At 45.1% G+C, this 12,330-nt stretch overlaps 1 protein-coding gene and 2 long non-coding RNA genes across 9 annotated transcripts in view; 1 reads left to right on the top strand and 2 right to left on the bottom strand.

Moving 5' to 3' along the window:
• Nucleotides 1-12,330, bottom strand: part of Bach2 (BACH transcriptional regulator 2) — a 349,677-nt gene that overhangs the window by 37,824 nt on the left and 299,523 nt on the right.
• On the bottom strand, nucleotides 4,039-7,668 carry LOC148005725 (uncharacterized). Its single transcript, XR_015620761.1, has 3 exons — nucleotides 7,597-7,668; nucleotides 5,551-5,708; nucleotides 4,039-5,116 (listed from the first exon to the last, which is right to left on the bottom strand). It is a non-coding gene; the product is annotated as an uncharacterized LOC148005725 (long non-coding RNA).
• LOC148005724 (uncharacterized) lies at nucleotides 7,553-11,962 on the top strand. Its single transcript, XR_015620760.1, has 3 exons — nucleotides 7,553-7,767; nucleotides 11,468-11,567; nucleotides 11,657-11,962. It is a non-coding gene; the product is annotated as an uncharacterized LOC148005724 (long non-coding RNA).

Below are 12,330 nucleotides of genomic sequence, written 5' to 3'. Positions count from 1 at the left end.
CAGTTTCAAGAAAAATAAAAAACCTTGTTATTGTTTTCAATTTTCCTGACTCAATCACCCATTTTTTTTTCTGGCAAGAAGACTAAGGTCAGCAGGGACTTACTAAAGTCACATGACTGTGAAAGTCACTTTGCTACTAAGATCACAAGGCTTATTCAAGCCTTCTGACTGTAGAGTTCAACTTCCAAGCTCTTTTCCTACTTCTTTTTGTTTAAACTCTGAAGTGAGGTGGACTAGAAATCCTATTTAATGTGGGAACATGTTATTGTAAATTTCCTTATATTTTCCATAGCTTTCAGTTGTATTTAGGTCTACTAAAAGATGTTTGGCCAACTGGATGTGGTACCTCTTTGGATATGAACAAGGGCGAATTTCATACTTGGTTTTATTGTTATTTGCATGATCCAGATTCTGGAACTATCTCCTAGACTGGAGATAATGGCTATGCTCCTCTCTTGCCTAATGAAACTCTTAAGAATTTCTTTGCAGAATTACTGTTCGACAATTTCCTGCAGGCGTATGTTTCAATCAAATCCACCATCATTACCCTTTCTTATCCTCCTCTCAACCTGACAGAGCCCTTCCTCTTCCCAGAGAGTCCCCTTTCACTTTCATGTCTCCCTGGGACCCACTGGGTTTAATAGGTGTGCTTGAATTCTGGGTGGGTGGGTTATCTACGAGAGCACAGTCAGATGCCCTCTTCTCACCCGGAGAGCCTGTAAGACATCAGCAGGTTCGGCTCAACATTGGACTTTAGAATCTAGAGGATGTTATAACTAACCTGACATGATCTAAAATTACCAAAGAAACAAGCATCTGGGCCTACCTGTGAAGGACTATGTTAGGTTGCGACTCACCCTAAATGTGGAGATGCCATTCCATAAGCTGGGTGCCCAGAAATGCATCAAGAGGGGAAGTGAACTGACGGCAAGCTTTCCCCTCACTGTGCTTTCTCACTTAAGATGCAGCATGACGAGCTGTACCCTCAGGCTCTGCCTATCATCCGACCTCCTGCCATTATGGACTGTGCCTTTGAACTGTGCATCAAACCATCAACCCTTTCCTCCCTTGAGCTACGTTTGTCAGGGCATTATATCACAGTAGCAGGAAAAGTGACTGAGACAAGGTCAAAGAACACATGGCGTTTTGGTAGAGAGGTATATGGTACCAGTGCTTTGCCCCAGGTTAGAAAGGGCAGCCTGGGAAAGCTGATGCTGAGGGAGCTCCAAGCATATCCTCGGTCAGTACTGGCTGGCTCAGGACCATCACAGGGTTTCATTATCCCTTTATTTCTTTGGGTGTTTCATGGCTAGGGAAGCAAGCACGTGTTGTCATCTTTCCTGACAACTGCTATCGTCTCGGGCCGAGGAACCTTCATTCCACTGGGGAGCTCTAATCCTTAGCTCACCCCTCATGGGAGGCACTTGTCATTTTCCCTTTCAGGTAAAGACAGTTGCATTTCCCCACGTAAGTGACAGGCAGAAGTCATATCAGATATAAATACGTTCTTATTTACCCTAACGGCAAACCATGAAAATAGAAGCTGTCCCTCTCTGAACGATTATGCAAGAGAGTTCATGGAACAATTTTTAGAATGCGATTTTCAATATAAGTACAGAGCCTAAAATAGAAATAAAATAGTAGCATTTTACACTTCGCAGTGTAAAATGAAAGCAAGAAGCTCCCACTCACCAGGAAGGGAAGTAGTAAAAACGTGCACCGGGGTTTATAGTTTCATTTGAAAAAAAGAGAAACCACCCCCAAAGATCTATTTTTTAAAAGATACTTTTAAAAAGTGACCTCATTTCCATGCTGACTGACCACCTCCCCACTCAGAAGCCCAATGATCTCCACGTACCAGAACTTTCTGGAATCAAGGCCTGTTTCTTTTTTACCCTATCAACCCCTCTAATCATTTCACACTGTCAATCACTTGATCATTGCCTGAAAATATGAAATATGTTGCCCGGCCCCAGTCCCTCGTTAATGTCCTCCACATTAGGCTAGAGTCTCTGCTTCTGAAACTGCTGAACCCGTTCTGAGTCTTCTACTCCCTTCTCCAACTCCTTCTTATCGGGAACCGAGGCCTGAGCCAGGGCGGCCGTTGTCTGCTGTAGAGGAGCCCAGCACCTCGCCCACTGTCAGGGAGATTTTTGAGGAATGTGGGTGAGGATTGATTGCCCACCGTTAACATCTCTCAGTCCTGTGCTTCCCCGTGTGTGTCGCTGCCCCCCATGTGCTCATCTTAACCTTGCAAATAAAAATTCTGACCTAAGAATATACCGAAATACTTGTCCAGATATCCTGGAAATATTCCTGTTAGAGAAACAGTTCTTCTGGTTCTTCTGGTTTAACACCCTTAAAAAAAAACAACTAGTAAAATTTCTGATGTCAGGTTTTCGGGTGATAATCCAGGCTCCATAATTCCTCAAAGATTTTTGACGACAGGCCGTAGGGCAGTCGTGTCTAGTTACTTTCTGTAGTTTGGTGTTTGATTCACGTAGGTTGGGAGTGTAGGTGCTCTCTTATTGTCCACGGACCCAGGGTTTCTAGGTTTCATCTTTCCCTTACTTTTTGGTCTAATGGTTTCTTCCCTTAACAGATATGAGAAGTTAATTCTGGGCTCTTTGTCTCAGCACTGCAGTCTGAATTAAAAAGAATTGCAGGCACAGTTACCATTCTTAATAGAAACAAGGTATTTGTCTGACGTTGTTGTAGGTATTCCTGGCCCTCCAGAATGCAGCCAATCTCTACTGTTCTGTTCTTCAAAAATACTTTCAAAATGTCTTGAATCCCAAACTACAAAACTCAAATATGTAAGGGACCTTCAGGTCACTGGGTTTGGTAAGGATTTCTTGGATATGACATCAAAGGAGAGGAACCATAGCACATCTCCCTATTCAAGGGAGAGTGCCTTAAGAGCACTGCCTACCAAAACACACAACTGCCAAAGTGCAAGTTGATGGAAGGGGTGGGGAAATCTATGAAAATTATTTACCCTAGAAGGGCTTGTTCACAATACGAAAGAATTCCTAGAAGTCAACAACAACTATAACAAAAATCCCTCAGTAATCTGATTTAAAATGAACACTTCAAATTGGCACTTCTTCAAAGATAGACCAATACCCAACAAGTATATGAAAAACGCCCAATACTAACCATTAGAAAGATGCAAATCAAAACCGTACGATGTGCTAAACCATTAGGATGGCTATTTTTTTTTTTGAAGATTTAATTTATGTACACTGTAGCTATCCTCAGACACACCAGAAGAGGGTATCAGATCCCATTACAGATGGTTGTGAGCCACCATGTGGTTGCTGGGAATTGAACTCAGGACCTCTGGAAGAGGAGTCAGTTCTCTTAACCACTGAGGCATCTCTCCAGCCCAGGATGCCTATTCTTGATAGTAACAGAGGCTGACAAAATGTGGAGAAATTGAGTCCTTGTAAACAGTTGATCGTAAATTGAACCAAAAAGGGAAATGCCACGGAAATTCCCATAAAGAGTAAACTAGGGGAGCTGTTGTACATTCAGCAGTTACTCTTCTGGGGAAGCATCCACAAGAGCCAAAGCAGAGCATTGCATAGAATCTGCACACTCATGTCACAGAGACACTCGTTGCAGAAGCCAAGAGGTGTGAGAAACTCAGTGTCCACTGACAGATATAAGGGTCAAGCAACATACACACAGTGAACCCCTTCCACATGCTACAACATGGACCAATACCATGTTCTCCAGTGTTCTACTGACTGAAGGGAATTCTGGTGGCTGTTCATACGGGTGACTTGCAGGAGCACCCCTCTCCTTTGGTTTAGTTTTGTAAATGGGGACGAGAGCATGGCACCCACAATGAACCTAACCATGTGACCCACCATGAACTCCATGGTGTTACTCTGTGTCTTCTCGTGCTCTCCAGAGGCCCTGGACTTAGCTGGCCCTCAAGTGCACAAAGCTGCTCTTTTCTTACCAATGATTCCCCCTTTTTTATTGGAACACACATTTCAGTGCGACGCCAGGTTCTTCACTAGGTTATTTGGGTTGGGTAAGCAATTTTATTTTTGACCATGTTAGTACTCTAACACTCAAAATTTAAAACGTTAGTGCTGTTGGAGCCAGTGAGATGGCCCAGAGACTGAACTTGCTGTTCTTCCAGAGGATCTGAGTTCAGTCCTTAGCACCCAGACTTCAGCTCTAAGAGACTCCATATCCTCTTCTGGTCTCTGTAGGCGCACGTACACATGCACACATGCATGCACACATCAAAACACATTACTTAAAAAAATTCCTTCTACTTTACACATCGATAGAGAATAGGAATATTGCCGTCTTTCCTCCTTGCTGGGTTTCTCTGGCCATTCACTGTCCCTGTCAAAGCCAAGCTTGTGAGCGTCTGTCATCATTGGAGCCATGAGTGCAGCAGGAGACTCATCTCCCTTATTCCTCACCGTTGGCAGTGTAAAGCACTCATCATAGGCTCTCAGTCACAATGGGCTGAATTGAACTGAGCTAGCTTTGGCATGGGCTCCTGTGGCAAGCGGCTCGAATCCGTCTCTCCTGTTCATCCATCACATGTTTGAAGACACACGTCCTGCCTAGATTGGGAACGTTTTGTTTCTTTGTTTGTTTGGTTTTTCCCCTGAAAGAACTGAAGTTATATTTTCCATCTGAAATAAATATAAAAATTTGGCAGACCACATGTCTCTTACAGGAAGTGGTAGTTTCCTTCTTGACTTCTGGGAGCAAGAGAGTTCGTATGTCACCCTTCTCCAATTAGCCACAGGGGCCTAGTAGCACCATGGAAGGACTACTAGTCAAATGCAGAAGGCATCCCTAAGCCACTCATCTTCTTCTGTGTCCTCATGTCATTTGCAAAACATGTGGACAGGACCGGGGAATGCAGATGATGTGTTTGAGAGGGTGAGAGACAAGCAGAGCCCTTGCCTTTGCAATGCAAGTTGGGGCTTGCAGGAAGAACAAAGGCATGGCGGGAGTCTTAGAAGAGCATCTACAGCAGGGACTGTAGTACTTCAGCAGTCTTTGTTTTCCTTCACTTAAGTCCTTTCCTGACCACCACATAAAAGTAGGAGAGGCCAGCTGATTGTATTACTTGAAGCTGTAACAACAAGGTTGTACAACAAGTTGGTATAAAATCATATATAAAAAAATCAGTATTATTTTTCTCTCCAAATGGATTGATTTCTGTTTCTACATGGTCTGTGTCAGTGGAGGGCAGTTAACACTGGTGCAGGCACCATCTGTGTTCTGAGAGGACTTACATGGAGTCGTAAGTGAACTGGTCAATGGTTGTTCTAAAGCTAAAGGCCAGGCAGACAGAGGATAAAACTTTGCTGGGCCGGAGAAGTTCTGATGACACAATAGTCACCGGTTTGGATCAGGACACAGGTCAGGGTTGCCACCCAGCCTCCCCCTTTCTTTCTGCCTAGCTGAGCTCTAGACTTTGGGTGTGAGAATGGAGTGGGGGATTCTGGGATGCCAGGACCATATGCTTGCAAATACCAATAGCAGGGGCTGGGGGCATGACTTTACTGGGAAGTGTAGCAACTCCAGGACTTCAGGTTGCTGGGGCATGAAGACAGGGCTCTATTTTTGTCAACCGTGTCATCTCTGGTAGCGGCAGAGCCGAGGCATGAGAGGCAGACATTTCCAACGATGACTGTGGTTGGTCATATCCAGTTTCTGTGGGGCTGAAACATACTTTTCAGTCTCTTCAGAGATGCTGAGAAGGGGAAATGACTACAGGTGCATCCAGAATGTACCTGGGAGGTTGCTCTGGGGCCATCTATTTTGGACATACTGGGAATTATTATGCAAGAGCTCTTTACTCATAACTCCCAACTGGGAAAATACCTTTAAAAAAAAACCCCCAACTTTAAATAAGGATATCCAAATATCCTGAAAATGAACTCTTGTCTTTTGCTGAACCTCAAGAACACCAGGTGGTCTCACTTTGGGTGATTCAAACCATTTCTGAACATGTTGTTAAAGATGCAGATTAGGGTTCTCACCATACTCAGGGGTGTTCCAGTATTTTGATGGACCTGTAGTTACTAAAGGTGAAAGGCAAGAACTTAAGGAGCTACAATGAAAACCACGCTGTCCGGCGTGCGCCATTCTGCAGTAAGCATCTGGTGTATGGATGGCAGGAGCCATGGGGCTCATTCAGTACATTTCAAAAGCAGCAGCAGTCTTTCAGTGTGGCACAGCTTTGAAAACCTCAACTGAGCTAGAAAGTGTCCAGACAGCATTATTATTTCATTCTGTAACCAGTGTGGAAGACTAGGGCTTAACAATTTCTAGGTTGGGTCATCACTGTAGGGAAAATGTAAGCCAAATCAGAAGTCATGGCCAGTTCCCCGCTCACACGTGTGCTCTTTCCTGATGATGCCTTATCTCCCCTCTCCCTTTACCTCCACGAATCTCTGTGGAGTGTCAATCAGAGGAAGGCTGGGGAATCTCTGAATGAATGCTCTGGGCATAATCTGCTTGAGAAGGGGCTACTTGTCTTTCTGCCTTTCTTGTTTGACTTCCAAAATTCCCTCCACCTCATCCTTTTGGTGTTTCTGGTTTTCTTTTCTAGTCATACTCAGCCCTGCCACTTCTAGACTTCTAGAATTTACTGAACTGTACTGAAGCAGTCTGGACCTTACTTCTCAATAGTCCTATGGCAACGGTACCTATGGAAACCGTGGAGGATGGAGGGGGTGACCATCAGCAGAGAATGAAGGGCCAGGAGAAATCTCTACAAAGGAGGTGCCAATTCAATCGGTGCCTTCCTTTTTTTGACCTGGGCAACAGACGCTACTAGCAGACCATCACGTACATGTAATTTCCAGTGTTCTTTCATAGCATCTGAATATTCCACATTATCTCTCTAGATAAGGAGTACTTCAACTTAAAGTTTTCATGTGCCTCCTGCACGGACTATAATGAGAATTTGTTAAAAATATGCACGGTGAAAGATGATTCTGTAATTTTTAGAAGATGATAACACCGCACATCAGCAAAAGGTCACACTTTTATATCGAGTCAAATACTACTGTACTGGACAAAGGTTAAATGACAGGAAACCACCGGATCATAAAGAAATGCTCACTTCGTATTTTTTTTTTTTTGGTGCAGGAATTCTGAAGAAATTAGGTAACTTGCATAAATAGGATGTTACTAGTTAACCAGCACAAAATATTTGAACATTTATTACATTGGGTCATAGCGTAAACTTGACAGAAGCAAAAAAAAAAAATAAATTCGATCGTGGAGGAACTTAGAATGCACAGAAGAAACATGAAACAGGTGTAGAATGGCTCACCCATCCATTGTTAAGGTCCCTGGAACAACAGATGAGAGAAAGGGGGTGAGTGTGTGTTGTCTAGCACACTAAGTTGCAATGGAAGCAGGCTGAGTGATGAGAGAACACAGGACTAACACAAATCAGTCACCACTCTGCATACACAGTGACTCTGACCTTGGTAAACACAAAAGAACGACCTCGTGGCTTTCTAGGAAAAGACCTTCCACAAACACCCGGGTTGAATATCCTTCTTCAGTTAAAGAAAACCAGCACCCTCTACCCACCTAAACACCAAATGGCTGTCTTGAAGGAGGCAACGGAGCACAAAGGAACTCCTTGGGAAAGCCTGGCACTGCGCAGGAAGCCACAGAGCAGAGCAGATGGGTGCTCAGAGAGGACACACTTCATCAGAGCTGGAGGTCAGAGGGCACCGGCCTGCCCGGAGGGTGAACTGCGTAAGCGGAACTGTTACTTTTCTCAATCTGCTAAGTTTAGAAAACTTTACATTTGGGCAAGCCATTCTAGGTCAGCATGAAAAAGTAAAGTCTTTTCTACGGTAAAGTAGGAAAGACGGCGTGGTTAGCGGGCAAGATATTTTGGAAAGTTTAATGGGGAAAAGCAACACACGGTGGGCAGGCAGGATTAAGACACTACGCAAGAAAGAAGGGAGCAGGGTCAACCTTCGGAAGACCAGTGACGTACTGGCTTTCCTCATAAAGAGTATGGGCCATGATGCTGTCCCACTGTCACCAGGGGAAGCCGTGTGTCCTGTCCCAGGCCTGTGTGTTGAAAGGAAGCACAATGTGGCCAGGCTCTGAAGAGCACTCGCACTGGCTTTTGGAGGGAAAGGGGTAGAGTCTGCTCCTCACCATGACATAGGCCAGATATTTGAAGACTTCGTCTGGTGCATGTTAGGAACAGGATACCAGAGGCTTTATTACTGCCCTAGACTGGGTAATGAGGTAACTAGCACTATTAATAGACCAGCACATTCATACATGGTTCTGTACGTCCTCAGGCAGACATTTTAAAAAACCGTAGTATCAAGTGCTTTTTTGGGCAATGCCTTTTCCCCTACTTTTTCTGGGAAGCATTTCATTCCTTAGAAAGGATGCCAAGTTCATTTCTTTCCAGTGCCAGTACTGCTTCTCCTCACTGAGTCAGGCTACACTGCCAATGTGAGGAAAAGATTTTGTTTCTGGTTTCCCGTGGATTTTCTAAAAGACTGCGCTGAGCTGGACGGTGGCTTTGTTTAACTGCTCAGACCCTCACCACCCAGGCGTGCAAATCCTAAGTGCGTGCTTTTGCTAAAGGAAGGCCAGGCCAGGAGAGGGAGCAAGAGAACACAAGATATTCCTATATCTGGGTCACAAGGAAAAGTCAGAGGATGAGGTTGGATGGGGCAATCTTTCTCTCTCTCTCTCTCTCTCTCTCTCTCTCTCTGTCTGTCTGTCTGTCTGTCTCTCTCTTTCTCTCTCTCTCTCACACACACACACACACACACACACACACACACACACACACACACACACACACTTGCTCGTGAAATTCAAATGCTGTGCATTTCTGGGGCTGCAGAAGGGACTCTGAGCGTGTTGTTTGCCCATCACCTAGCAATTTTTTTTTTAGTTGATTACTGAATGCTGGTCTTTAAGGGGCTTGTATCAGAGGAGGAACTTTATGAGTTGCCAACTCGACCGACTACTAACACCCAAACTGTACAGTCACTCTGTAGCTCTCCTGGCTCACCATCACCACAGCATACAATGATTCTGGAGCGAATGTGCCAAAGGAAGATATGTCTGGATTAGGTTCACAGGCTGAGGTGTCACTCACCCAGGAAAGGCTATGTGTCTCTACGGGGACAGGGTTGGTGATGACCAACTTTACAAAGCAGAGTACACTTCCTTTAACAAATTCATCCTTGCCACCATCTTCTGTGGTTCCATAGAAGTCGTATGCTTGGGGGACAGGGTGTGTGTGTGTGTGTGTGTGTGTGTGTGTGTGTGTGTGACACAAAACATTAAATGAAGATGGAGTACCAGGCTAGAGAGGCTCTGCACTAACGAGACAGGACGAGTCAGCAGAAATAACAAGCAAATGACAGGTAGGATGTAGTAAATGTATAAAGCTGCTGGTGGAAGGGCAGCTAACACTGAGGGAGGGACACATAGGCTGCTGGAGCCAGCAGAAAGCAATGTGCAAAGACACAGGGGAGACTGGGGTCCAGGGCTTCTGGGGCAGGACTATGTCAGTAGGAGAGGAGGAGCTGTGGTGCTGGAGAGGAGGGAGCAGAGGGCAAGACTGGGAAGGCCAATTCTCAACCACAAAAGAGGTTGGCAGACTGTGGGCAGGCACTGCAGGGTGCCAAGCAGAGGGGCACTAGGGAGATCATACTGACTGCATTTGGGGACCAGCCTAGGCAGGGACAAATCAGTCACGGAAGTCCAGGAGAGCTCCCACTGTGGCTAGCACAGAGGCAGCACTGGAAGAGCACAGGGCTCAGGATGGCCCTGAGGAGGAAGACTTGACAGTCTGTTAAGAACAACCTACAAGCCAGTTCAAGGATGGCTAACGCAACTTCACACTGTTTCCAATTAACCGGAGTCGCCACCTAGACACCTCTGACATTGTTTGACATGAGCTCTGGCTGGACCATGTAGGCTATTTTACCATGTAGTGGCTGTAACAGGAAATGTGCAGAGATTTGCACACAGCCAAGACAGACAAGTGATGGAGGACATGGCGAAGTCCTATAGCCTCCAGCTTTCTTGAAGGACCAGCCATTAAGGCCAGCCATTCATTTTGTGCTATAAGAGTACTGTCAGATATAGGAATTGTACAAACAAATGAAGCCCAAGCTCCCATGGGACTTGAGGATCTCCTCTTCCTTCCCTTCTCTCTCTCTCTCTTAAAAATTTCAAGACAGGGTGTTACTGTCTGCCTCTGCTGGTGTGGGATGCTATGTAAACCAGGCTGACCTCAAACTCAGGGAGATCCACCTGCCTCTGCTTCCCAGGTGATAGGGTTAAGCCCTGAGCCATGAACCTGTTCTTATACTAAAACATTAAACAGACGAATGGAATTTAGGTGAACTAGCACAGTCAGATGATATGTAGAAGGTAGTAGCCATTGCTGCTGTATAGACTTCGAGCTTCAAACTGGGTTTTCTGACTCCGTCTCATGCCTCCCTCTCCAAGGGAGGTAACTGAATCTAATAGGTCAGTCAGAGTGGTTCCACCTCGAGATGCTCTCATCAAAGCTGCAGATCCACAGCCATGTAGGTACTACATGCACAGGGTTTAGGGACCAGGACACAGGCAGCTCTGGCGGGGCAGGGGGATTGTCCTGTTTATCGCTATGATTACTATAACACTCCTGAGGTGTCAGGTGTCTTCTGAGGACCCAGACAAAAGTGGCTTCATCTAAGTTTTGTTACCCCCAAAAAATCCCTTCAGCGAGGTGGCTTGAATTGTAGAGAGGCATTAGTGGGTGGAATGAGAAAAAAAGGGAGATGATTTATTCCAGTTTTGGGTGTTTTCTCTTACTGTCGTAAATTGTACCCCTTCAACATTATTCCTTATATAAAACTAAATTCCTAGCTCAGGCTCGTGATGCCTTCTGTGGGAACCTTGAGCTACAGGGGGTGCCATTCACCTAGGCTCCAAATGTACAGCTGCCTGGCTGGAGACCCCGGACTTCGTTTCCCCAGCTGTTAAAAGAACAGATGATTTTATTTTCTTACTGTTATTGTATTACTGTTTTCATCTGTGATGTGAGGGTTTAGAACCTGGGCCACGGAACCAGGCTGTCCAAGATGCTATCCAGTGTTCTCTGTTTAGGAGCTGACCACGTCAAGTGTAACTGTAGCAAGTTAATGAGCCTTTCTTTCTTTTGCCTCAGTTTTCTCATTTGGCCTGTTGCAACTTAGTATCACAATCCCATAGAGTCCGAGTGCTAACTATGCTTGGCAGCACCCATCACACAGTAAGGCGACTGTTCAATAAAGGCTGCTATCACCCCCCCCCACCACCACCATCAAAATCATTATTTTCAATAATTATGAGACACACTGGATATACGAAAGACAAACAACAGCCTGTTTCTTTAGTGCTTGGTCACATGTCTTTTAGGCTATGACTCTATGGTTCTCAGTTTATTACAGGAGGAAAACTCCCGGGCATCCTTACTTCCCATGCACCATGCTGTACTCTCGAGTAACGACTCTCCCTGCGGCCCACTGAAAGGTGCTGAGGTAAAGTTGTTATGACTACTATTTTATTACTTGCTGGCCTTGCTAATAAAGCTAACCTAAGCATATGTGACTCCTTTTTTCTTTTTTAGTGGAACATGGTGTGACCAAAACTTGAGGTATATGGGACCAGCTTGTCTACAAAAGTACTTTAGGGATGCTGAGGGACTGGAGAGATTGCTCAACAGTTAAGAATGTGTGGATCCTGGGGGCTGGAGAGATGGTTCAGTGGTTAAGAGCACCCGACTACTCTTCCAGAGGTCCTGAGTTCAATTCCCAGCAACCACATGGTGGCTCACAACCATCTGTAAAGAGATCCCATGCCCTCTTCTGGTGTATCTGAAGACAGCTACAGTGTACTCATATATAATAAATGAATAAATCTTTAAAAAAATAAAGAATGTGTGGATCCTACAGAGGACCCAAGTTTAGTTCCCAGCACCCTTATCAGGCATCTTACAATTGCCTGTAATTCCAGCAGCAGACGAATGCACCAAGACACATACCAACACACACACATACACATGAATGCACAGGAACACATACACGCATATGAACACACACACATGAAAGCACATGGATACACACACGGACACACATACACACACACACATGAATGCACATGGATACACACACGGACACACATACACACACACACACACACACACATGAATGCACAGGGGCACATACCAATACACACACATACATGAATACACACAGACACACATCCATATACACACAGACACACAGGCACACACACATATGC

Source organism: Rattus norvegicus, chromosome 5, assembly GCF_021556685.1.
Source record: "Rattus norvegicus strain SHRSP/BbbUtx chromosome 5, alternate assembly SHRSP_T2T, whole genome shotgun sequence".
NCBI lineage: Eukaryota > Metazoa > Chordata > Mammalia > Rodentia > Muridae > Rattus > Rattus norvegicus.
Note: the sequence above shows the minus strand (reverse complement) of the source record. Positions and strands in the feature narration are given on the sequence as shown.